This window comes from Papio anubis, chromosome 3, assembly GCF_008728515.1.
Source record: "Papio anubis isolate 15944 chromosome 3, Panubis1.0, whole genome shotgun sequence".
Classification (NCBI taxonomy): domain Eukaryota; kingdom Metazoa; phylum Chordata; class Mammalia; order Primates; family Cercopithecidae; genus Papio; species Papio anubis.
In genome coordinates, this window is record NC_044978.1 from 50269273 (window position 1) to 50294219 (window position 24947).

Consider the following 24947-nt stretch of genomic DNA (forward strand, 5'->3'; position numbering starts at 1 on the left):
GGGGTGTGAGCTAGCAATTTTTAGCCTAATGGACCTGTGTTCAGATCCTGCTTGCACTAATTGTTAGCTTTCTGAAAACTGGTAAATCTCTCTGATTCTCAATTCTTTTATCTCTAAAATAGAAATAATATTTATATTAATACTAATTTCCAAAGTTGTTGTGAGGATTCAAAAAGGATTCACAATATCCTTAGTACAGCATCTGGCACATAGAAGACCCTTACCAAAGATTCCTTCCCTGTCCTTCTCTCTTCTCTCATGGAGCAAGCTTATACAAGTCAATCTATTCACCGGATATATTTGCCTTCATGGTGCCATGGAGAAGGGTAGTAATTTTCTTCTGGGTTGTTTACTTTTTAGTAGCACTAAGGAAACAAGGGGGAAAAATTTAAGAATATGCAACCAATGCAATGAACATTTCTCAAGATGAAGGGAACTCAATGTGCGAAGGGGTGTATTGTCTGTGTTTACAAAAACTAGCATTGATACTCAGAGGATTATTTCAAGCCTCCTTTACATACATGATCTAAAATCCATCTTGTTCACTGTTGAGTTATATTTGAAAAGTAGCTAGCTTCTTTTTATGGATGTTTGACTAATAAATATTTTATTAATATTATAGTTCAGATCTACTTTCATTTCCTTCAATATTTGGATTTTCTTGTTGGTAAAATTGAATAACACTGTACTTACGACTGAAAGTGGTGGTGGATTACATTTCTGAGCATATTTTCCTCCCTAGAATTTGAGGTTCTTTTCAGGTGTTAAATTCATTATGTTGTATTGTTTCCCCCTCTTATCCAGTTTCTCTTTCTTTCTGGAAGGTTTTCTTGAAACACAGATTCCTCTTTATTTCCATATTATTCCTTTTTTTCTCCTAAGATTGTAATTGAAGATACCACATTGTAAATTCCCTGAAGAGAATCTTTATGTCTTAAATCTCTTTGCTCAATAAATATTTACTCATATGCCAAAAAAAGCCCAGAAAAGTCTCTATTCAATAAAATCCCTCATTTGTAACACTCAGATCTTTATTTTAGTGACTAAAGCATTACTCATCATGGAACGTTGTTTCAAATTTTCCTGATGAGTCAGAAAGACACAAAACACTAAATCTGGAAAAGTCACAGCAAATGGATATTTTTATTTATTTCATACAGGGTGTATTAATTTGTAGAAAATCTTAAAAATCAGATAGATTACTCAATGATAATACTTAGGTATAACATTTTCCTATGTTAAGTATAAAACCTTTATTTTTCTCTTTCCCTTGTAGCCTTCCTCCCTTTCTTCTGTTCCTTATTTTGTTCTCACCTAGATCATTTCGTAAGAAGGGGGCAATATACTGTCGCGGTGGCTGATTTTCCAAGGTTTACTGCACTGCTTGCTCCAAATATTTTCCCTCCAAATCACTCACTTCTTATAGCTATATCTCATATTTAAATGGAATCACAAACAAGTACAAAATATATGGCAATTTACCTTATTTTTAAGCCATCCTGTCTTTTTAGAGGTATACTCTAAGTGTATATACTTCACTTCATTATATAACACATATTTAGTGAGCATTTATTACCAGGCACTATACTAGTTGCTAGAAACACGGGGGTGAATAAGAGAGACCTACGAACGACAGTCAGTAGCTATAAAACCAAAGTTTTCTATGCCCAGTGCAGGTCACATTCAGTCAGGATGTCTGACAAAGTACATTCAGCTTCTCAGTTAGAAGAGTACAGATTAGGAGTTCTGCTGGTTAAATAAATCCCAGGCACAGAGAAGACCTTCAATAAGAAGTCAATATCAATCAATACAATATCAATATCAAGGAGAGATGTCAATAACTAAGAGAAAACCTTGTTTCTTGAAGTTCCAGCATGAACTAGGAAATTATTTTACTCATTTAAACTTGAAACGTTTTTAATTATTTGAACTCCTCTGTTTCAGACAAGCTTTCCTCATTTGTTAGAAAAACTGACCACGCTGACTGACAGTTACTCAATACAACCTGGAGAGGGGCATTAAGAACTACTAGACTCTGTGCAGAGGCTGGGAAGGTGGTGGCAATAGTTCTCTAACAGGCATTTTTAATAGATGATAAAAATAACCTTTTTGATACTTAAATCATTTGCTTCCAAGGGCATTTAATCAGGCCCATTGCCAAATGCTAATTAATGATACAAGTAGAGGATTTTATTTAAATTTGTTATACTAATATGTTGAAATATAAATAGAAACTGCCAATTGGGAGGAACTTGTAGAAGGGTGGAATGTGTGAGGTGAAGGAACAAACACCAAACTTTAAAACAATAGAAGTGCTGTGTTACAGAAGGTAATTGAAATAGAAACCTTGTAAAGAAGATAAGTTATTTGTAAAAATCTTTTCATGAGATTTAAAAACATTCAAACTACTGAAAACTGTATAAAAGAATGAGAATTATTTTAGGCTAACATTTATTAAATAGGATGAATTCAACTCAGGTGTGAGAGAAGTTAGCACTCGATGTGTGGTATAAAGCATCTCTCTTTCATTGAGCATATTTGCTTATCCAATGTTTATGTTTTCTCTTGGTGTTAGCCCTGAGTTTATTTCCCAACTCCAGCTGCTGGTGATGTCATACTTTAGGTTTTGATTTGCAAAGGAAGTTCATTGCAGGGATATGATACCACCTATGGCTAATGGCTAATAAGATGAATAACACGCTGAGTGGAGCAATGATATACTGCTAAATCCAGATATGTCTGGGGTATTATGAAACATGTTTTCCACTGGGAAGCCCAATGATTTGACTCTTTGCCACTCATGCTTCTGACTGTCCCAGTGACTTTATTGTGGATTAAAACTATTGGGTTAGCTAAAGGCATAAGACACACGTAAAGCTAGGAGGGGAGTGGGAGGCCCCACACTCTTCTATTCTCACTGGATGTGAGCAAAAATGGGAAGGCCTAGTTTGTTTTTCCATGTTAGTAAAAAGACTGGATCTATAGACCTCTAAACTGTGGTCTAGCAACTCACCACTGAATTTAATGAACTGCATAATTCTGGCCAAAGAAACAAGCACTTGGGTCAAGGAGCTGTTTATAAGGATAAGTTTGATGGGATCTGCTTCATAAGGTCTAGAGCTACTGTGTAGGGACCTGCAGGTTGTTGACACATTAAGCAACAGTGTAAGATATCATCGGCTCTATTCTGATTGCTTTTCAGATTTCTCAACTTGGTGCCTTTGTTTGTGCTAATTTTCCCTCCCTAGAGTAAACACCCTCCAGTTCATTTCTTCCTTTATATTCGTCCATTATATGCCAATACAAATTCCACTTTCACTGGAAAAACCTTGGAGAACTCCATCTAGAATTAATATCTTACTCTGCTGAAAAAGACATTGAATAAATTTAAAATCCACTGGATTAATGGCATTTATTGCCTCAAGTCATGTGACACTTGTCATACAATATCTTGTTTCGTAATTGCTTGGATACTTATCTCTTCAAATTAGATTTCACATTCAGAGAAGGCAGGGGTGATATCTTTGAATTTCCTAAGTCTTTGCCCAGTCTCTGGCTTAGGAAAGTTGCACAGTAAATATTTGTTGATGAACAAATAAATGAACATAGCGGGTTGAACTCAAATGATCAATGTCATCAACAAGCTCACTCTGTCAAAACAAGCTGTCCTGTTCCTCTATTCTTCCCTGTGGCTCTAATGCCTGAAAGGGACCTCACTGCATCTCATTAAGTGAAACATTAAACATGGTATAAACATCTGGGTATGCCCAAGATAGACACATTCAAGACTGTATTACCAGATGACTACAAAATGCCTGACAAGGCTTTTCAGTGTTTCTTTTTGCTTACAGAAGATCTCAGTCAACATTTGGATTCTTGTAAGTACTGGGTGATGTAACTCCCTTGGCATCACAAGGGGATCATATTTTTAGTTGCTCTTCTCAAGACCTGACATCTTCTACCTGAAACCCAAGGAATGAAATAGACTTTACACACTTCTTCCCTTTACAGAGGAAGACAGAGAGAGACTTATAGAGTTTAGAGGACTTACTCAAGGTCACTAAGCTTGTTACTGGCAGAGCAACCCATGTTTCCGTACTCTTGGTGCCATCTGTCTGAATACAATATAATTCACAGATGGCTGCCCTATTTGACCATAAGATATAGACCAAACCCTTAATTTCTTGACTCTTTTGTATGATCTCTCTATATCATCTTGAGCTACTTTGATCTTCATTATCAAGCCTTGAAAGCCTCTGCCAACTAGGCTATTTCACAGATGAGGAGAATATATCATATATAAGTTAAAATAGTTCGCTTGAGGTCAGAGACAATTAAGCCCATGTAGAAATGATAGTTACCACCATTCAAGTTTTTGTTGTGACATGTCATTCTGGCAAAGAAAAGGCATTTTTTTGTTGTTGTTGTTCTTGCTTGGTTGGTTTCGCCTGGGACCAATAACAGGCATTTATAATGAAAATTGTTACTGTGAATACTCGCCCATCGGTGGATACAAACAAGGCATGGTGAAATCAAGAACCTAGTCCTTGCCCCTGTCCCTGATCTGCTCCTGCAGGGTACTGAGCTTTCCTGCAAAGACCTCTGCAGGTGTGGGGGTTCTCAGTGATGCCTGGCATGTGCTGACAACTCAATTTTCAGCTTTAAAAATTAAGTAGCGTTAAACTATGTTCCTTACTTTCTGTGGTGACCTTCTTTTCCCCCAGCCCCCAAAGACATTAGACTGTCTTTCCATTGCCATTTCTAATGGTGGCAGCATGAGGCCACTGGTATTTATTTGAAATTCCATCTTTTGATTCTTCCAGTGATACGCACCTTTAGATTTCTCATTGACAATGGGTTCTACACAGAAACAGAGAGTGGCTCAGTCCTCATTTCTTTGCCTCACTTTCTTACTTGGGCCCTAAAACCACTACTTGGGTATACAGTCTCAAAAAGTCTCTTTAGAAAACAGATCCTGCAGATGCTGGCCCTAATTCTTCCCTGTTTTGGGATACAATATAAATTCAAATGGCAGGGAAGAGATGGGTATCATTATATCCTCTTGTCTTAGTCATGTGGGGCTTGGTGTGGTTTGACTGTGTCCCCACCCAAAGTCTTATCTTGAATTGTAATCCCCATAATCCCCACATGTCAAGGGAGAGACCAGGTGGAGGTAATTGAATCTTGGGGGCAGTTTCCCCCATGCTGTTCTCATGATAGGAAGTGAGTTGTCATGAGATTGGATGGTTTTCTAAGTGTTTGGTAGTCCCTCCTGTGTTCATTCTCCTTCCTGCTCCTTCCACCAGGATTGTAAATTTCCTGAGGCCTCCCCAGCCATACCGAACTGTGAGTCGATTAAACCTCTTTCCTTTATAAATTACCCAGTCTCAGGCAGTTCTTTATAGCAGTGTGAAAATGGACTAATCCAGGACTGCTATGACAAATTGTCACAGTTTGGGTGCCTTAAACAACAAACATTTTTTTCTCACAGTTCTGAAGGCTGGAAGTCCAAGATTGGTGTGGCAGCATGGCAGAGTTCTGGTGAGGGCCCTCTTCCAGGCTGTAGACAGCCAACTCATTATATGCTCACGTGAGAGTGTGCATTCTTCTCTGGCATCTTATAAGGGCATGAGTCCCATTTGTGAGGGCTCCTCTCATGATATAATTACTTCCCAAAGCCCCACCTCCAAAAGCCATTACATAGAGGGTCAGGATTTCAACATAAGAATTTTGAGAGGACACAAACATTCAGTACATAAACCTATTTTCTTCATTTTTCCCTCCTCTTTCCCAAATCTCTCTCATACTTTCCTAAAGCAAAAAAATGAACATTCCTTATTCTCCTTTAGCAAAAATCCGAAAGAGTCTTGCATATCAACTGATGTGAAGAGTTGGTGGAAGAAGTCACAGGCTCTGTTCCTTGGACAGTGGGCAAAACACAAACAGGAAGCCCCTCACTCCTATTGTTTTCACACCCCTACTCTAAGTCACATATTTTGACATATATTATCACATTTAATTCTCACAGCTTTTTTATGTTGTGTTTTTTTTAAATTTTATTTTTTAAGTTGGCAAATAATAATTGTACATATTCGTGGGATATGTAATTATGTTTCAATACATACAATACACAGTGATCAGATTAGGGTGATTAGCATACCCATTATCTCAAACATTTATAATTTATTTCTGTTGGGAATATTCAATATCCTCCTTTGAGCTACTTGAAACTATGTAATATATTTTCGTTAACTCAAGTCACCAGTCAGTGATGTAGAACACTGGAAATTATTCCTCCCATCTAGCTGTAATTTTGTATCCTTTAACAAATCTCTCCCTATGGCCTCCTCCCTTTTACCCTCCCCAGGTTTTAGTTTCCTCTATACTACTTTTTACTTCTATGAGATCAACTTTTTGAAGCTTCCACATGAGTGAGAACATGTGGTGTCTAACTTTCTGTGCGTGACTTATTTCACTTAACACGATGGCCTCTAGTTCCATCCATGTTGCTGCAAAAGACAGGATTTCATTCCTTTTTTGGCTAAATAGTATTTCATGGTGTTTATATACCACATTTTTTAAATCCATTCATCTGTTGTAGGACACTATATCTTGACTATTGTAAACAATGCTAAAATAAACATGAGGGTGCAGATGTCTCTCTGAAATACCGATTTTCTTTCCTTTGGATAAATGCCCAGTAGTAAGATTGCTGGATCATATGGTAGTTCTATTTGTAGTTTTTTGAGGGACCTCCATACCATTCCCTATAGTGGCTATACTAATTTGCATTCCTATCAACAGTGTATAAGAGTGTCCTTTTCTCCATATCCTCACCTGTATTTGTTAATTTTTTGTATTTTTGATCATAGTCATCCTGATTAGAGTGAAATGACATCTTATTGTGGTTTTGATTTGTAGTTCTCTGATGATTAGTGATGTTGAACATTTTTTTCATATATTCGTTGGCCATTTGTGTGTCTTCTTTTAAAAAATGTCCATTCAGATCATTTTCCTATTTTTAAATCAGATTGTTTTACTTTTTGCTGTTGAGATGTTTCAGTTCCTTGTATATTCTAGATATTAATTCCTTGTCAGATGAGTAGTTTGCAAATATTATCTTCAATTCTGTAGGTTGTCTTTTCATTGTGTTGATTGTTTTCTTTGCTGTGCAGAGGCTTTAGTTTGATATAATACCATTTGTTTATTTTTGCTTTTGTTGACTACGCTGTTGAGGTCTTAGTCATAAAATCTTTTCTCAGATCAATGTTCTGAAGCATTTCCCCTTTTACTTCTTCTGGTAGTTTTATCATTTCAGGTCTTACATTTAGGTCTTTGATCCATTTTGAGTTGATTTTTGTATAGGGTGAGAGACAGGGGTCTAGTTTCATTCATCTGCATATGGAGTTTTCTTAGCACCATTTATTGAAGGGAGACAGTTCTTTCCCAAATTAATGTTCTTGGCACCTTTGTCAAAAATCAATTGGCTATAGATATTTGGATTGATTTCTGGGTTCTCTAGTCTCCATCGGTTTATATGTCTGTTTTTATGCCAGTACCATGCTGTTTTGGTTACTAAAGCTTTGTTATACATTTTGAGGTCTGGTGGTATGATACCTCCAGCTTTGTTCTTTTTGCTCAGGATTGCTTTGGTATTTGAGGTCTTTCATGGTTCCATACAAATTTTAGAATTTTAAAAAATATTTCTGTGAAGAATGTCATTGGTAATTTGATAGGGGTTGCATTGAATCTGTAGATTGCTTTGGGTAGTATTGTCATTTTAACAATGTTAATTCTTTCAACCTATGATCATGGGATGTTTTTCCATTTGGTTGTATCCTCTTCAATTTCTTCTATCAGTGTTTTATAATTTTGCTTGTAGAAGTCTTTCACCTCTTTGGTTAAATTTATTCCTTGGTAATTTTTTCTGTATCTATTGTAAACATAATTGCCTTCTTGATTTCTTTTTGGCTATTTTATAGCCATGTGTAAAAATGTTACGGGGTTTTTAATATTAATTTTGTATCCTGCAGCTTTACTGAATTCATTGATCAGTTCTAAGCATTTTTTATAGAGTTTTTCTATGTACAACATCATGTCATCTGTAAACAGGGATAATTTGACTTCCTTCTTTCCAATTTGCATGCTCTTTATTTCTTCCTTTTCCTAATTGCTCTAGCTAGGACTTCCAGTATTATGTTGAATAAGAATGTCACGTGAAAGTGGAAATTCTTGTCTTGTTCCAGTTCTTAGAGGAAAAGCTCTCAGCTCTCAACTACCATTCAGTAAGATGTTAGTTGTGGACATCTCACAATATTTTGAAGGGTAATACTATTCCAAATGTAAAGATGAGAGAAATAAAGCTCAGAGGGATTAAGAAACTTGCTCAAGGTTAGGGAACTTTGTCAAATCAGACAGTTATAAGTGAAAAATCTTGGATTCCAGCCCAGGTCTGGCTGACTTTCCAGCTGATGTTCTTTTACTGGGTATACCTGGTTTGGTGGTACCTAACGGCTCATCAAACTGCTATTTCAATTATATCAATTATATTTGTCAGCTGGGCTATGCCTACCTGTTCAAATCAATGCTACAGATAGGGAAGCAATATAATGCTATGAGAAATATAAAAGTCAGCACAAATTAAATTATTTTCCCCTCTAGGTCAATGCATAAAAGTCACCTGGGGTTCTTGTTAAACAAATCCCTGGGCCCTGTCCCAGTGATTGTCATCACCCCAGGTGATTTAAACTTCAGTGACCATGGAAACTCTGGTAAGAATGATGTCTGTCTGGCTGGGGAGCCAAGCAGGGTTTATTAATGGAAATGGAATGGGATCTTTACGCCATACTTGACCTGCAGGACCATTTCTGCTCAAGCTATCTCATCTTGGGCAAAGGTTATACAGATTGTTAACATCTGTGCTAAAGAGCATGCATGCATTTCCTGAGGTCCTTGAACCATCTGCTTAAGAATAAGGTATTTCTTAAAAAACGGAAGATACCCCGATACCTTCACAGATCTACTAATCTGTAGTCTTTGAGCCCAGGAAGCTGCATTTTTAACACGCTCCTAGCTGAGTATTATGCACAATCAACACTAGATCCAAACACAAACACACAAACAAAAACAGGAATGAATTCAGAAATAGCTCTTTCCATCCCGCTTCCAAAATTAGTCTGTGTTTGGTAAAAAAATGAAAAATATGACCAAAAGGCATCTCTAGGCATTGTTTCAATTATATGTGTCAGCGGGGCTGTGCCTACCTGTTCAAATCAATACAATAGAGAGGACAACAATGATAATGATACAAGAAATATACAAAATTGGAGCATATTAGATTAATTCTTTTCTCCTCCTAGGTTAGTGAAGTTTATATTTCCTAGCTGCTTTTCCCCATAGACTTTCAAAAGAGATAGTGGGGACCAAGGTCCTGTGAGATTGCAAGTGATTGAAACCACAAGAACATTGGAGCATAAGGGCTAGAATTAATTAGCATCCTTAAAACAGCAGCACTAGGCCCTCGAATTTCTGGAACATATGAATGGTAACTGTTGATTTCTCAACCCAAAGCAGAACATCTGTTCTTTTGCCGAGAGTTAGCAAAGATTGAAATGCAGAGTCAGGTGGGGGTAGAGTTGTAAGGAAATGCAGTTCGTATCATAGCTGTCCATTTGGTTTATTATTAGATAGCACTGAGTGTAATTGCTTTCTCAAGAATTTTTAGATGTCTGACACATACACTGTACATCGTGTGGGATTTTATTGGACCTTAATCCTCTGTAAAGTTATTCCAATCAGAAGTGCATAGAGAAGTAGCTATAAAATGTAATAAACAATCTGTATTCAGAATCTATTTTAAATTAAACACAATTCATTAATTCCCATTAAATCACAATCTTTGTCATCTTCTTTGCCTGAATCTTTGGGAGATACAAATCTGTTAGTGAAGGAAGGAAAGGATGAAGATGAAGCAAGGGGAAGGAATGAATATGGGTTGAGTTGTTTCTTAAAAAGTAAATGACTGTATCTTAGATAACCATAAGATAATGGCAAAGAGAAGTTAAAAAAAAAAAACCAGAATTATTAAAACTAGCAAGGATAGACCCTCATCTAATCTATAATTATCATGAAGTATCATGATTTTTATCATTTATTCATTTTCAGTTTAACTCAAGGAGTCAGAGAGACATTGGATTCCATCCCAGCATTGCTACTTACTTGTTCTGTGATCTTTGGGAAGTCATTTAAATTTTCTATGTAAAGAGAGTTTATGTAAAATAGAGATAATAATTCCATCCTTGTGAGGGTCTTGTAAGGATGAAAGTAAAAGAGTGCATGCCTACCAAAATGCCTGCCAAAGAAGGTATTCAGAGATGCTAGTTACTTCTCTTCTTCCTCCTCTTATTTCTACTAAGTGCTATGCAGCTGACATTTTCATGTTCTGACTTGATAGAATTGGATTATTCAGTTGCTGCTTCACTAAATTAATTGGAAAGTGAATGGCTGACTACATTAATTTTCTGTCTGTTGCTCTACAAACAAAAATGGTTTCCTGTTAAAAGTGGAAGTGGGTGGAGACTGGTTCAGTTGAGAGTGAAGAGATAGGTGATGCTTGAAAAGAAGATTTGTTTTTATTTCTACAGAATTGGTTAGTTACATCTTTTCTTCCACTGGGATAGAAACAAATCAAAATATTGTGGCACTCACTTTTGTTTCATTTTCCGCCATACTTCTGGACATCTGAAGCATTGTTGAAAGCCTGCGTACGAGGAGAGGGTTTGGGAATAGAAGGTGACCTGGGGGAGCAGGTGCTGAGACAGATGGAGGCTTCTGCTCCCTTTGTCTTGGGAATGACTCAGTTTTCCTTTCAAGGGCTGATATTTTGGTAGGCTTTACAAACATTAATAATGCTGCTCCATTAGCATTTTCAAATTTTATAAACTATAGAGTTTATTATAAGGTACAAAAGGGCTTATTGAGTGGGAAATGAAAGGAGCGAGATCAACAGCCAGATTTAGATCATTAGCGTCATTAGGAACTTGGCTCTTTCCAATTTATACTTTAATGGTTTGATTTCTAGAGTTACATTTAGTTGGCTTGATGGTGAGTGATTAACTCTGTGTGGGTATAGCTAGGCATCTCTGACTTCTCTAATGAGCTCCCAAATTATGCCTTTTATTAATTAAATTAATTCAGCTGGATGATTTGATTTCCGTAGCCTCCTTAGTGGTGAGTACCATCTCTGTAAGATTTCAGCTTTTACCTGGCAATTGTCAGCTGCATTGCCCTTCGCTACTTTTGTCCTTATGGCTAGGGATCAGAATTCCTATGTATCAGGAAGAGAGAAGATGAACTCTAAAAGTAAGTTAGATAAAACTTTATGTTTTCAGCTTCCACAGAAGATTCTCAAAACACTTTTCAAGCATTCCTCATGCCTTATTTAATCTAAGTAAAAGTAATCTAGGTAAGAGAGGGCAATTATTTCATAAGACAAACAATACTCTAAGTTAGCTGTAGATTTTTAACAGTCACTTTTGGCCTTATTTTCCATGTATAAGGGTGAAATGTCCTTCTATAAGAACACTGTAAGCAATGGCACTTTGGGACTAAGTATTAGAAATGAAATTGACGCTAGGATTAGAAATTGACACTCTTGTTTCTTACTGAAAATAGACTGTTTACCTCCATAAGGATATGGAAATGATCAAATCTGGGGTTTCCTACAGTGGTTTTTATTTAGTGATTTTTCAGAAAGCCAAGATTTTGGTTAAGCCTATGCTGATTATTCGTGCTGTAACAAATACAGCACTAATATCGGACTTGGAAGAAATAGAAAAATAACCTAAATTTTAAAAAGAAGCATACAGTGCCTGTACTGGCCCACATGACCTAGCAGTAAAAACAAATTCATTCTCTTGGTTTCTTTTCTTTTGCACCTTGCAGGAGGTATATCATCCTTTTTTGGTAAATTTCTTTTTTTTGGAGTCAGTGCCAGAAGGAAGACACACAGGTGTCACAGTGTATTTTTTTCTGGAGCCTTAAAAGGAAATTTCAGGCAGATTTTGTTAGGAAATGGTATTCATTGCTGAACTGCAAATTAGATTGCAAATGCTTTGGGCATTCTTAGTAAATTATATCGCTAAAACCTGAAGCTATACTAAACCCTTTGAATTTAATTTGACTGCTGGCAGCCATCAATGGTTAAAAGATTTTAGAAATCCTGAACGCTAATGCTTGAATGTGCTGGTAGGGGATGTTGTAGAAAAGACAGGTGGTTCAGGGAGCGAAATAAAACACTGGCCTTTTACAGACTATTCAAAAACTAATACAATAAAAATGAATATACTGCTTAATATCGCAAGTAGTGCTAATGTAATCAAGGCACACACACCCTTACGAGATGCAAGTTCATCTCCTACCTTTTGAGTTATTATTCGTACAATTTACCTCTCTACTCTGCAGTCTTCATTCTGGGAAGACGTGTCTTTCCCTGTATTGCTGGCCTGTGTCCTTTTGCATGCTAATGCAATATTCTGTTCTAACCTGACGGTAACAGATTAGCAAGTATCTCTTGACTCCCTTTCTCATCTAATGCAATTCCAGCTGAGAGGGGAACCCAACATTTGTCTTAAACAGTCCGAAACATTTTTCATATGAAATTCAATTAAGCTATTTCCTAGTCTATCTATTCAGTTTCTTACCTTTCAGCAGGAATGAAGTTTTTCTTCCTGTGAAAAAACAGTACTTAAAAGCAAGCAATTGAAAGAATGGGGAAGAGAGGGAGAGGTGTGGGCCGGAGGGGGTGAACCATGCTGTTTGGCACAGTCAGCTAATTGTTTCAGCCTTTGTTTTGCTGTTCCCTCTGAAGATGAGCTGTATTTTAATTACCGCATGAAAGATTTGTCTTGATTAGATGGCTAGGAGGTGTCAGTGCTTCTGAAAGAGAAGAAAATGCATAGAGAAGGGGAAAGAGGCAGGAAACATGGATTTATTTCAGAAATTTTTTAGGTTTCTGCTGTCCTCCTTCTCCCCTTGCTACCTACTTCTGCTCAGACTCCATTTCAGGTACCAAAAAGCTTTGGGATGTTTGATGACACAGTGTTTTGAAATAGAATCCTCTTTGCTTGGGATGAGGAATATATGGATGAAAACTTTGCTGAAGTGTGCCTGGAAAGAAAGTAGGCAAAAACCTCTGTTTTAATGCCATGAAGAAAAACTAGTAGGCAGTGCTGCCAGGGCTTTCTGCTTTACTTCCTGAAATTGAAAAAATGGTATCATTTGCCAGCCAAGTCTAGACACTGGGTAGGCAATGTGGGTAGAAAGATAAATAAGGTTAAAACTCTCTGCACTTGCATTGCTCACAGTCAGGGAGGGAGACAAACAAGTGAGTATCTTGCTGCATAGTAAATTCCCTCATAGAACATGCAAAGGTGCTCCTGGAGCATGGAGGATGAGATGCCCAAGGTCACCCACCAGCTGGGACGTGGGTTGGTAAGGCTTCCTGGAAGAGGTCATCCTTGTGCATCTTGAGGGATGAGTGATAGGGAAAAGGGTCTGCATATGGAAGTAGGATGAGGACTGAAAGGTCTTCACTAGGTTTAGCAATTAGGCGGCCCCTTGTAACATTAATGAGGGCAGTTGAAGGGAGTGGTAGGGGTGGAAGCCAGGTTGTCAAGACTGTAAGATTGAAAGGGCAGCAAAGAAAATCCTTTGGATTTTTCTTTTGAGAAGATTATTTGTGGAGGAAAGGAGAAAGATAAATTCTTACGGTGTTTCAGTCTAGGCTTGCATGTGAAGCAAAGCAAAATGTTGGTATCTAGATATCTCAGGCTTCAAAGTTTTGCTATTAAAGAAAAACCAGATTCTATTTGGTTTGCATTTTTCAAATGGTGAACACAAACGAAATCAGGAGACCATTGCTTGATTCCCAGTTTCTCTTTGCCTCTATAATGCAGCCTTTAAAGGGAAATATTTCTCATAGAGAGTCTGTGAAATTACCTTCTCTTTACTCTGGACATTTTTTGAATTTTTAAAAATAGCAGATAAAGAACCTAGTTTAGTTTAATACTTTGGTTTAAAAAAAGCCTGTGCAATATAAATGAGTTTAGCTTTACATAACAGCTAGAGAAGCAGTAGATGTTTAACCTAAGGTAACATTTAGTTGCATAAATAGCCTTTAAAAACAAAAAACTCACAGAACACATTTGATGCATTCAGTTTTTAAAATGATAATTCTCAACTTCTTTATGAAGGAAATTTTATTTGAGACCCACAAATACCAGATTTTCAGTTTGTTTCTTTTTCTTTTGAAACTGCATCACATTGTGGTACTCAAATTGTTAATGACTTTACAAATGTTGGTTGTGAGGCGAATAAACATAATTTTCTATCCCGGCCCCTTTCTCACATGATTGAGAAAAGGCAATCGGAAGTTAACTTTTGGAACAAGGTAAAGAAGGAACGTATGTGTGTGAAATGGAGAATCAATCCTTAGCCTAACACTAAGTTCAGGTTGATTCTGGCATAGGTATTAAAACTTTCACTGTCCAAGACTACTGCCAATAAGTTGAAATGAGGTAAAAGAGTAAGGAAAGTGTTAAAAAATAAAAGTAAAAAAAGAACATTGCCAATTCTGGAAAAATTTGCGTCATAAAATGGCATCATATTTTTATCATAGAAGGCATAATTTTCCCTATCATTACCACTAGAATTTGTTTTACTTAAAGCAAGCGATTATTGAATGCCTGATGAATATGTGGTCTATATATAGCACCTTAGTTCATATTTAGGTGGATGCTATTTTTTTTCAATCCTACTTCTTGAAATTTTTATTTTTGGAAAATAACAGGTCCTGAAAGATCAAGAAATGTTGAAACTGAATTTATGGGATATGGCAGTAAGCCTAATTGGATTGTTTCTCGGTAGGAATTCTACATTTTTTATAAATGTAATAAAATTGGGGGAAAAATTACCTTCAGATCTGGAAGTGAATGTTAGAAATCTTAGTGTAATGTTTTAGTGTATGGGTTCTTCTTTCTTGTGCCTTATAAGGGAAGGCACTGAAGATGTGAATATGGGGTTGGATTTGAAATTATCATATATACAGAAGAAAGCCACTATCCCTCCAGACTCTGGGGAAAATGCCCAGTTATTTAAAGCAACAAAGTCTGGGTCAGAGAGCAAATATATGGGCCAAGAAAGATTTACGTTGGTAATTCCTTCCCCTGCTATGAATTTGAGAAGTTTCCTGAACTTAAAACAATAGAGTCGCTAAGAATGATAGCTCAGGTTTGTCTTTTAACTCGGTGACAATGACTTGCAATATTCACAATAAAGAGAGTGTTATATTGTTGAAATTCAGGCAATCATGAATCAGCTTCTCTTCAGAAAATAGCTAGTATTTTCGTAGGTTGTGGTGAAAATGGAAAGTTTTCTTGGAGGGAAACACAGATTGTATACAAAGTAGGTAAAGAAAGTCTTATCACTTTGTGAAAGGAAAGACCAAAAAGTTCTTGTTGAAAAGTCTAGAAGAGGCGATTTGAACCTCCTAGTAAAGGGACCTATTTAAATCTGTTATCCAGTGCCATAGAAGATATTTAAAGCTATACCATGCATCTGATATTAGAGTCTGCTGTCTGAGCCTGCCTTATTACTGGCTGTTATTCAGTGAAGCATAAAAGAGTTTTAGTACAATTTATCTTATTCATATTTGTTGTGGGGGGAAAAAGTCATTTGAACCACTAACCTAAATTTATAGTTATTTCACAAATGACAGAGACTTGAAAGAATCTTAAAAAGTTAACGCAGTTAACATCCCTCTCAGTCAATTTATGATACTTCATTGAAGAAACGCAGTTTTAGAGAAATGGTATTTCTCATAAGGTCTGAAAAGGCCTGTCTTAACTTTCTTAATTTCAAATGTAAAATGAGATATGTGGACATATGGAGTGGTAAAAGCATCTGTTAAATTAGATCATGGGCGTTGCTAGGGTTTATGTATGTGTGTAAATATGTAGGAGTGTAGAATTTCTGTAGATTTTACTGATGAAAGAAAGGTTACAGAAGGATGCATTTTCCTTCCAAGTTTCAGAAACATAATAATTTTAGGCTATTGAATTTTAGGTTAAATGCATATTGCCAAAATAGATTGATCTGGTGTATGGAATTGTAATTTCCGTAAATAACGTATTTAGAAATTTAAATTTGATAGCTCAGTAGGATAGTATGACAAAGAGAAATGGGTTCACCATTCATTCTGTGCATGAACAGTTCAGATAGGGCAGAAATGGGGTGTCACAGTCTTTGTGCTTCATAGGTAAAATAAACTCTGGCAAACATGTTGTTAAAGTAAATGCAATTTTTTAGACAATGAATATTTAAAGGATGTTTAGGCTGTTTACTGGGAGACAGTTGCATGTCTGTGCTCCAACTCAGCCAAATCTTGATTAATCAGAAACCAATTCTCCTGACTAGGAATTACCCAGGGCTGCCTCTGCTGCTGGTCATTTCACTTATTAGCATAATCCTCAAGCATATGGAAGGGAGTTAGGAGATAAAACTCAAATCAGCTTTGTTCCTTGCTAACAACTCTGGCAAACTGTTGACACTTCTGGCTAAAATGAAGTTTGGGCATTCTCTATGGATTTTTATTATTTGTACTGTCCTTGTCTCCACAGATAATCAACAGTTCACTGCATAATATATAGCAGATGCAACCTGGCTCACTCTTTTGAATGAGTAATCAGAGGTAATGCAAATTAACACCTTCACCTTGGAAAGAAATAACTTTAGAATTCATCCAGTTTGGTAAACAGAAGAAGCAATCTTAATCATAGGGTTTTAATGATAAAGGATTCAGAGAAAAAGCAAAGCATCTCCCTTGTGTTTTTTCAGTAAAAAATATACATTCTAATTATCTTCGATATCTACCAAAAGGGAGCAATTTAAGTTAAGTTGATCTTATATTTAAATAAAATTGAATAAAAAATAATATGCAAAAACAATTCATGTTAATTCTTTTCTCCCTTCTTTTTTTCCCAATAGCTCTGCTGATAATTAATACTGAGGAATATTTAGTTGCTTGAAATTTAAAAGTAGTAATTTAAAACTTTATTTTCTTATTTTAAATAGCACATATTAACTGTACAAACTTTAGAAGTCACATCAAAATGTTAACAGGGTGACAAAGATTTTGATTTTCATAATGTTGCTTATTTATATTTTTATGATACCTTCCCCAAATGGAACATACTGTAACATACTGTTCATATTGTTTTATAATCTCTCTTTTTAGTTAACATACAATGTCATTAATTTTTTTTTTTTTTTTTTGAGAGGGAGTCCTGCTCTGTCGCCCAGGCTGGAGTGCAGTGGCACAATCTCAGCTCACTGCAACTTCCACATCCCGTGTTCAAACTATTCTCATACCTCAGCCTCTCAAGTAGCTCAGATTACAAGTGCGTGCCACCACACCCAGCTAATTTTTGTATTATTGGAGATGGGGGTTTCGCCATATTAGCCAGGCTGGTCTTGAACTCCTGGCCTCAGGTGATCCACGTGTCTCAGTCTCGCAAAGTGCTGGGATTACAGGCGTGAGCCAGTGTCATTAAATATGCTTCTATAATACTAGTTTTCAACGGTGAATAACATTTCATACCAATATACTGGAATTTATTCAGTTCCCTGGTGCTGGACATTTGGTTGTTTCTAGTTTTATTTACTATAAACAAATATAGATTGAACATCCTTATAGCTAAATCTTTACATAAATTCATGATTTTTAATTTTTAGGAGTAATTCCTAGTTGGGAAATTGCTGAGTCCAAGAATATATACACACACTTCAAAGGCTTGTGAAAGGTGTTACTAAATTGTCCTCCAGAAAGGAAATACTGATTGATGTTTATGTTTGTGGTAATTTAAAGACAGACCTAAGTCCTGGGGCAAGGTTTCCAGAACATGCTATATTGGCTACTGTTTGAACTTAACAAGTAAAACACAAAACTGTCTGTGTGTGTACACAACTCTGATGGTTGCAGTACTGAGTGACATTAGCCTCATCCCTTAGAATCTTGCAGAACATTTTGACACCTTGAAAATATGGCTGTTGGCCGGGCGCGGTGGCTCACGCCTGTAATCCCAGCACTTTGGGAGGCCGAGGCGGGCGGATCACAAGGTCAGGAGATTGAGACCACGGTGAAACCCCGTCTCTACTAAAAATACAAAAAATTAGCCGGGCGCGGTTGTGGGCGCCTGTAGTCCCAGCTACTCGGGAGGCTGAGGCAGGAGAATGGCGTGAACCCGGGAGGCGGAGCTTGCAGTGAGCCGAGATCGCGCCACTGCACTCCAGCCTGGGCGACAGAGCCAGACTCCGTCTCAAAAAAAAAAAAATAAAATAAAATAAAAAAGAAAATATGGCTGTTTTTTTTTTTTTTTCTTTTTTTTCTCTGGAGCTTTGAGGAATCTGGTCTTCAGGAAGTATCGTAGACGCCCTTTGAAAATGGGCTACTCTAGGTCTGCAATCTGTTATTTATTTTCTCACCATAAGGTGAGGGGTTTGTTTTCATTTCTTTGAAATTATAAGATCATTGTGTGTGGGGAAGTGTGCAAGACTCTGTACCTGCTATGGTTTGTACATATCTGTTCTCTCATAATTCCTGTGTTGGACCCTAAGACCCAATGTGATAGTGTTAAGAGGTGGACACTTTAGGACAGCTCCAACTCATGAGTGAGATTAGTACCCTTATAAAAAGGTTTGAAGGAACTAGCTGAAGCCTTTTGCCCTTCTATGTCTTCTGCAATGTGAGGATACAGCAAGAAGGCAACATCTTGGAGGCAGAGAGCAGCCCTCCACAGACGTGGGATCTGTTGGCACCTTGATCCTGGACTTTCCAACCTCCAGAGCTGTGAGAAATAAATTCCTGTTCTTATAAATGACCCAGTCTCAGGTATTTTGAGATAGCAGCCAGAACAGACTAAGATTGTGGCAGGTCAGGTCTCGCTAACAACTGTTTTAGTACTAACTGAGCGGTTAAGTTAAATATCAAAAGCCAGTGCCCTTATACAAAGGCTGGGATGTAATGAAAGCCCATCAAGAGTTTTGCCTAGGCCTTTCCTGGGCCTTAAAGAATGACAAAATAATGAAGGAATTCTTAACAGGACCCATTTAGGATTAAACAAATTTTACAGTGGTACAGAAGAAACTCCTCGGGCCTCCACAAACAGGTTTACTGGGGGTCTGAAGGAACTCCTCAAACCTCCATGATTTAGCCGGAGATGAGATAAGGGTAATCACCCCAGCACCTGGACCCATTTAGATGAAGTAAATTTACTGAGGCTCCAGAGGAAGGTCTTCAGGACTCAGACCTTAGTTATAGATTAAAAAGAAGTTAATCACTTATGTCTTTAGATGAGTGCACACTTACATATAGACATATAGCTTAGAAGATATATAAGCTCTGGAAAACTGTGTAATTTTGAATTGATTTGGTAATAATTTCCAAGCCTTCTCCTTGTAACCAGTTGCAGAAAATAAAACTCTCTTTCTCCCCAGTTCATCTGCATCTCGTTATTGGGCTGTGAGAAAAAGCAGCTCAACCCTCAGTTTGGTCCAGGAACAAGATGGTGCCCAAACACTGACCCTGGAATTTTAGATGTCCGCCAGAGCTGTGGATTTGGGAGCCCTACTGCTGGGTTTACCCTCTCCTTAGGGAAAACTTGCCACCCCTGGGGGTAGCATTCCGAGAGAAACACATTAAAGGTCATGCAGGTATGGTTTTTTACCTACCGCAAAAGCCTGCTGAAGTGGTTCAGGAATCCCCTTTTGGCTGCCCAGAGTCGGAGCCTTTTCCACATCATGGTTGCCCTTTGAGCGAGAAAAAATTGCAACTACATATAGGGGAGCCATAAGGTACAGAAAATATTTAAAAGAAAAATGTTAAGCATAAATTGTATTTTATGGAGACATAAAAGCATTGTGGTTTGATCAATAACATTAATAGATACCAGAAACTTCATCTCATATTCACAGAGACACGAGCAGAAAAGTTGTGTTCAGAAATCTGTTTGTTTCTGTCTTCACAATCCCCATTAAATGTAATGGCTTCTAGGCATTCATTCTAAGGGTAAAACAGACCATCGTCAAGACCACAAGACTCTAAAACTGCTATTTTAGGGGCTTTGTTCTTAGGGTCTCTCTATACTAATCTAGTCCTATTCATCCCTGTCACCAGGTGAGAAAATATATACTCTAGACATTTCCTACAACTCCCAAAAGGGTTTGCATTCAGTACTCATTTTAGGCTGCATGTTCAAAGTCTATTAGAGAGCTATGTTATGGACCAAAAATTGCTCTTCTAGACCACATACCATATTTGCAAAAACAGACAGTTGGTGGTTTGCCAACTTAGTAAGACGAAATATACAGTCTGATATTTACCTCTTTTGCCCTTATTCCTTCTAAATTTAATAACTCAGGATTTTAAAACATTCTTTTATCAAACTTAGAAATAGATTGTTCTCTATATGTCTCTATAGCTATGGAGACCAATGTCTTGGATTTTTCAGCCCTACTTTCAAAGGTATTTTTCTCCTGGCCTCCATTTTATTGACTAGTAAAATGTTTTTCAGACCATAAATCACATTTTTTTGTTTGTTTCAGAAAATGTGTTCACCATATTTATGGTTAAATACTGCTCATATCCCTTTTCCACAATCCTTCTGTCTTCACTCTAAGAATATACTGACTACTTCCTGGCTTTCTGGAACACAGGCTTGAGTAAGCTCCCCAAAAGAACGATAAATACTTGGATTCATAGAGATGAACACTCTAACATAAAACTTATTATCAGGTTTCAAGTTTTGTTTTTCTGAGTTTTGGTGGCACATTATAAACCTAGGTGAACAATACGAAGAGAAGACAACACGTATGTGTCCCAAATTGGAGAATTCATCAATAAACGGGGTAAGTTGGTTTCCAGCTTGTGCCCATCGGCCTCTGGACTCAGTGGGAAGTCATGTGTGAAGGATGCTCTCCAGCCCCATAGCTGCCACTGGGAATCAGTCTGCCAGAAGGAATGTGTGAGCAAATGACAAACGGTACCTGACTCCAGGGGAAAATAGACTTGGGGAAGCTTTTAATGCCAAGCTTTATAATGTTTAGGATGAAATACTGCATCAGATTTCTCATGAGGATGGAAACGACCTCAGATCAGTTTAACAAAGCATTCTCCAGCAGAAGAGAACATGCTTGAATAGAAAAAGAAAATAACGTAGTACTTACAGCTTAAAGAGTGCTTCCTTTTCTACCTATTGCCTGGCTCTCCCCACTCTTTCATCCTGACTCCCATTCTATAACTCCCGGTCATGCTCACTTTAAAAAAATCCCTCTAAATGGATTTTCTGAGTTGGTCCTGAGGGCAAATATCCTGCCCCATTGAACTCAGAAGTACCTTCATGATTGTCAGGCCATGTATCCCACTTTTTTTTGTTGTTGTTGTTCAGAAAACATGGGCATCATGTTTATATCTAGTCAGCCATCAATTCCTGCCTTTCCTTTTTTTTAGGTGTATCTCATCTCCACCCATCCTCTTTGTTCTCCTTGCCACCATCTTAGCCCAGCTCATTTTCAGACTCAATTAATACCATGATTTTCTTACTATTTCTATCTAGATTGATGGAAATAGAAAGGGTGAGATGGACAAGAAGTATTTTCCAGGCAAGATTTAGATGATCCTGGAATATGATACAGAGATAAAGGCATCAGTGATCATTCTTAAGTGGGTGGCCAGAACCTGAGTGATGGCATCAGGGTGACCACTTTTCATCAGGATGTAGAGAGGAATCCTACTTTTGATGACTAAAGGCACTATACTACCATTTTAGTTGCTTAATTTAATTTAATCCCTTAATTTAATCTAAGACTCTGATTCTCAGGTTCTCCCCTCTATTATAGCTTGCCTTGACATCCATGTACAATGACCTCTTATGGCATTCCTCTTTATTTTGACATGAATGCCTATACAAAATGAAGTAGGACTAGTTGAATTTAAAGTAACTTCCAGTTCCTAAAATCTGTAAATTTTTGTCTTGAATTATTAGGAAATGATGATTCTCTAATCTATCTTTTTATACTTCCTCATTATTTGATTGATTTCAGAATTGAGATCTTTTCATGTCTTTTGGTATTTCTTATGTTTCATGAATTGGTATGATAAAGGGAACAGAGGAATACTCAATAAACATTATTGATCAGACTTTTAATAATGAGGAAAGGCAGATGCTGAGTATTCATTATTTATTTTTAAAGTTATCTAGGTGAATGAGTGAACTTGATGTTACTTTTCCGTGTTTGTGATTTCCTGTTGCTATGTAGAGAAGAACCTGTTTCACATATTCAGTTAAAAAAATGTGCCTAGGGAAAGGAGAACAATCATGTCTTAAGGCTTCTTTAAGTGTATTCCAGAATCCATCTTCCCCTGGTTGTTTACGTGGCTGAGGTTGATGACCCTGAAATTAGAACAGATTAGGTTTCCTTAGCTTCAATCATCTTTTAAATGATGAGAATGTTTTCAAAATAGCTCAATCTGGAGAAAACATGACTGAGAAACCAGCTATTTTAATGCCTCATTATACAGCGATGCACTTTAAAAAAAGTGAATCATTTTTCTATGAGTTTATTTTTTCCATTGTAGAAGTAATACACACTTATTACAAAAAATTCAGAAATATAAAATAGAAGGAGTGAAAAATTTTCCCATATTACAGCTACTCAAAGGTAACTAGGGTCAGCCTTTCAGTTGGTAACTATGTAGCCCCCTTTAATATATGATTTTGAGTACCTGCTTTTTAAAGCAACTTTTTAATGGCTTCATAATACTACATTTAATTGCTACAATGTAACCTCTCCAGCATAAATTATTTATTGGGCATCCAGGTGATATTCAATTTTTCATTTTCTTAGATTATGCTATAATGAGCATCTTTGAGCTTTTCCAGTAATTAGGATTAATTTCTTAGAATAGATTATGCAAAGTGAATGTTTTTAAGGCTCATAATTTTGCCAAATTAATTTTAAAAACTTTTATCAGTATATGAATGTCTTTTTCATCTCACATTTATCAGTGCAGCATCTCCTTAATTAAAAAGAGACTAATTTTATAGGCAAAAATTGTGTTTAATTTAGTTTTCTTTGATTTCTTGTGAGGTGAACAATTTTCTAGTGCTCATTACTGTTCGCTTGTTGAGTGTTCTCTTTTGTGAATTATTTGTGTGTGTCTTTGGCCACTTATCGATTGAAATCTCAGGCTTTTCTTTTCTTTTCTTTACAGAATTAATTTGGTAGATTCTTCACATCTTGAACATTAATCTTCGTTACATTTATTTTGAATTTTTCCTCTTATTTCCCTTTTTATTGAGGCTATTTTTAATTAACATGCAATATTTTAAACTTTCATATAGCAAAATCTTAATTCCCCAACTTTCTTGGTAATTAAAAGAAAATTCTAGGTTCAGCTTAGAAATGTGCCTTTCTTCATAAACACTACCATCCATCCCTCTACCCCAATTAACTGGAGAGTTAAAAAAGAGTATGATTAACATTGTTACAGGAAATACAAACTGTGAGGAAACTGTTTGAAAAATATTTATCCATATTCTGTTGTATGATTAAAGTTAAATTATCTAGAAAAAAGATTTGTGATTTAACTTTTTATTTCTCTCACTGAGTCTTGATTTCATAATGTTTTATATATAGAAATAATGCTTAGAGCAGTCATTTTTAATCTGGGGCATTTGCCTCCAGTGGACGTTTGAGTGTCTGAGAGATTTTTGATGGCTACAGTTGAGTGGGCAGTGGTGGGGGGATGCTACTGATATCTGGTAGGTAGAAAGCAGGATGCTGCTAAACATCCTACAGTGCATAGGAGCATCCACAAGTCATTATCCAGCCAACATGTCAACAGTGCTGCTGTAGGGGAAGTCCTGCTATAGAGTTAGTGCCAGCCAGAAGGATGATTTCTACTATGTAAGTGGAAGAGAAACTTAATGTCAGATAATTTAAAGTTCCTTTTTATTTCTCTCTCTTTTTGTCTGAGAGTCCATTATTTTCCACTTTATTTTCTCCAGGTAGTTTAATGATTTACTTTTGCTCTTCCTCAGGAAATTGTCCAGACTAGGGAAGTGTGTGCATGCATGGTAACTGTGGCTGACCCTCCCTCCTGTGTTAATATTCCTGCAGTGGGGACCCAACCATGCATCAGCTCCAGGGTATGCATGGTCTTTATAGTCCCATTTTCTATCCCACTCTTATTTGGAGTTGATAACCTGGATATCATGGTATTAAAAACTGTGAATATGATACAGCTGCATAAAACTTAAAGATAGAGCATTGCATTTAGGCAGGGTTAGTTCTTTCAGGCTGCCCTAAATCAGGATGAATGAAAGGAAAGGGGTAAAAAAGGGTTGTCTTTGTCAATTTCCTCAAGGGAGAACCTACAATCGAGTTTAGTGAGTCAGTGCCAATACAAAATCCAGAGACAGAAATGAAATAAACAGTAAACTGTAAATAGAAACAGAAATGAGGAACTAAATGGAAGCAGAATACAGGAGTTGCCACGCAAACTAAATTGGAACATCTAGGCTAGTTCTTCACTCAGAAAACAGGGCAACAGGCTTTATTTAAGTACATTCCTACTATACAGCATTCTCATTCATATTATGTAAAAATCAACCATCCAGACACCAAACAAGCAAGTTGACAAAACAAGTTCTCTTGCAGGCAATTAAATTTGGAGCACAAATTTAAGTGTGTGTGTATATATATATGTATATATATGTGTGTGTGTATATACATATATATATATATATATATATATATATTTTTTTTTTTAGCTAGAGTCTCCCTCTGTTGCCCAGGCTGGAGTGCAGTGGTACGATCTCAGTTCACTGCAA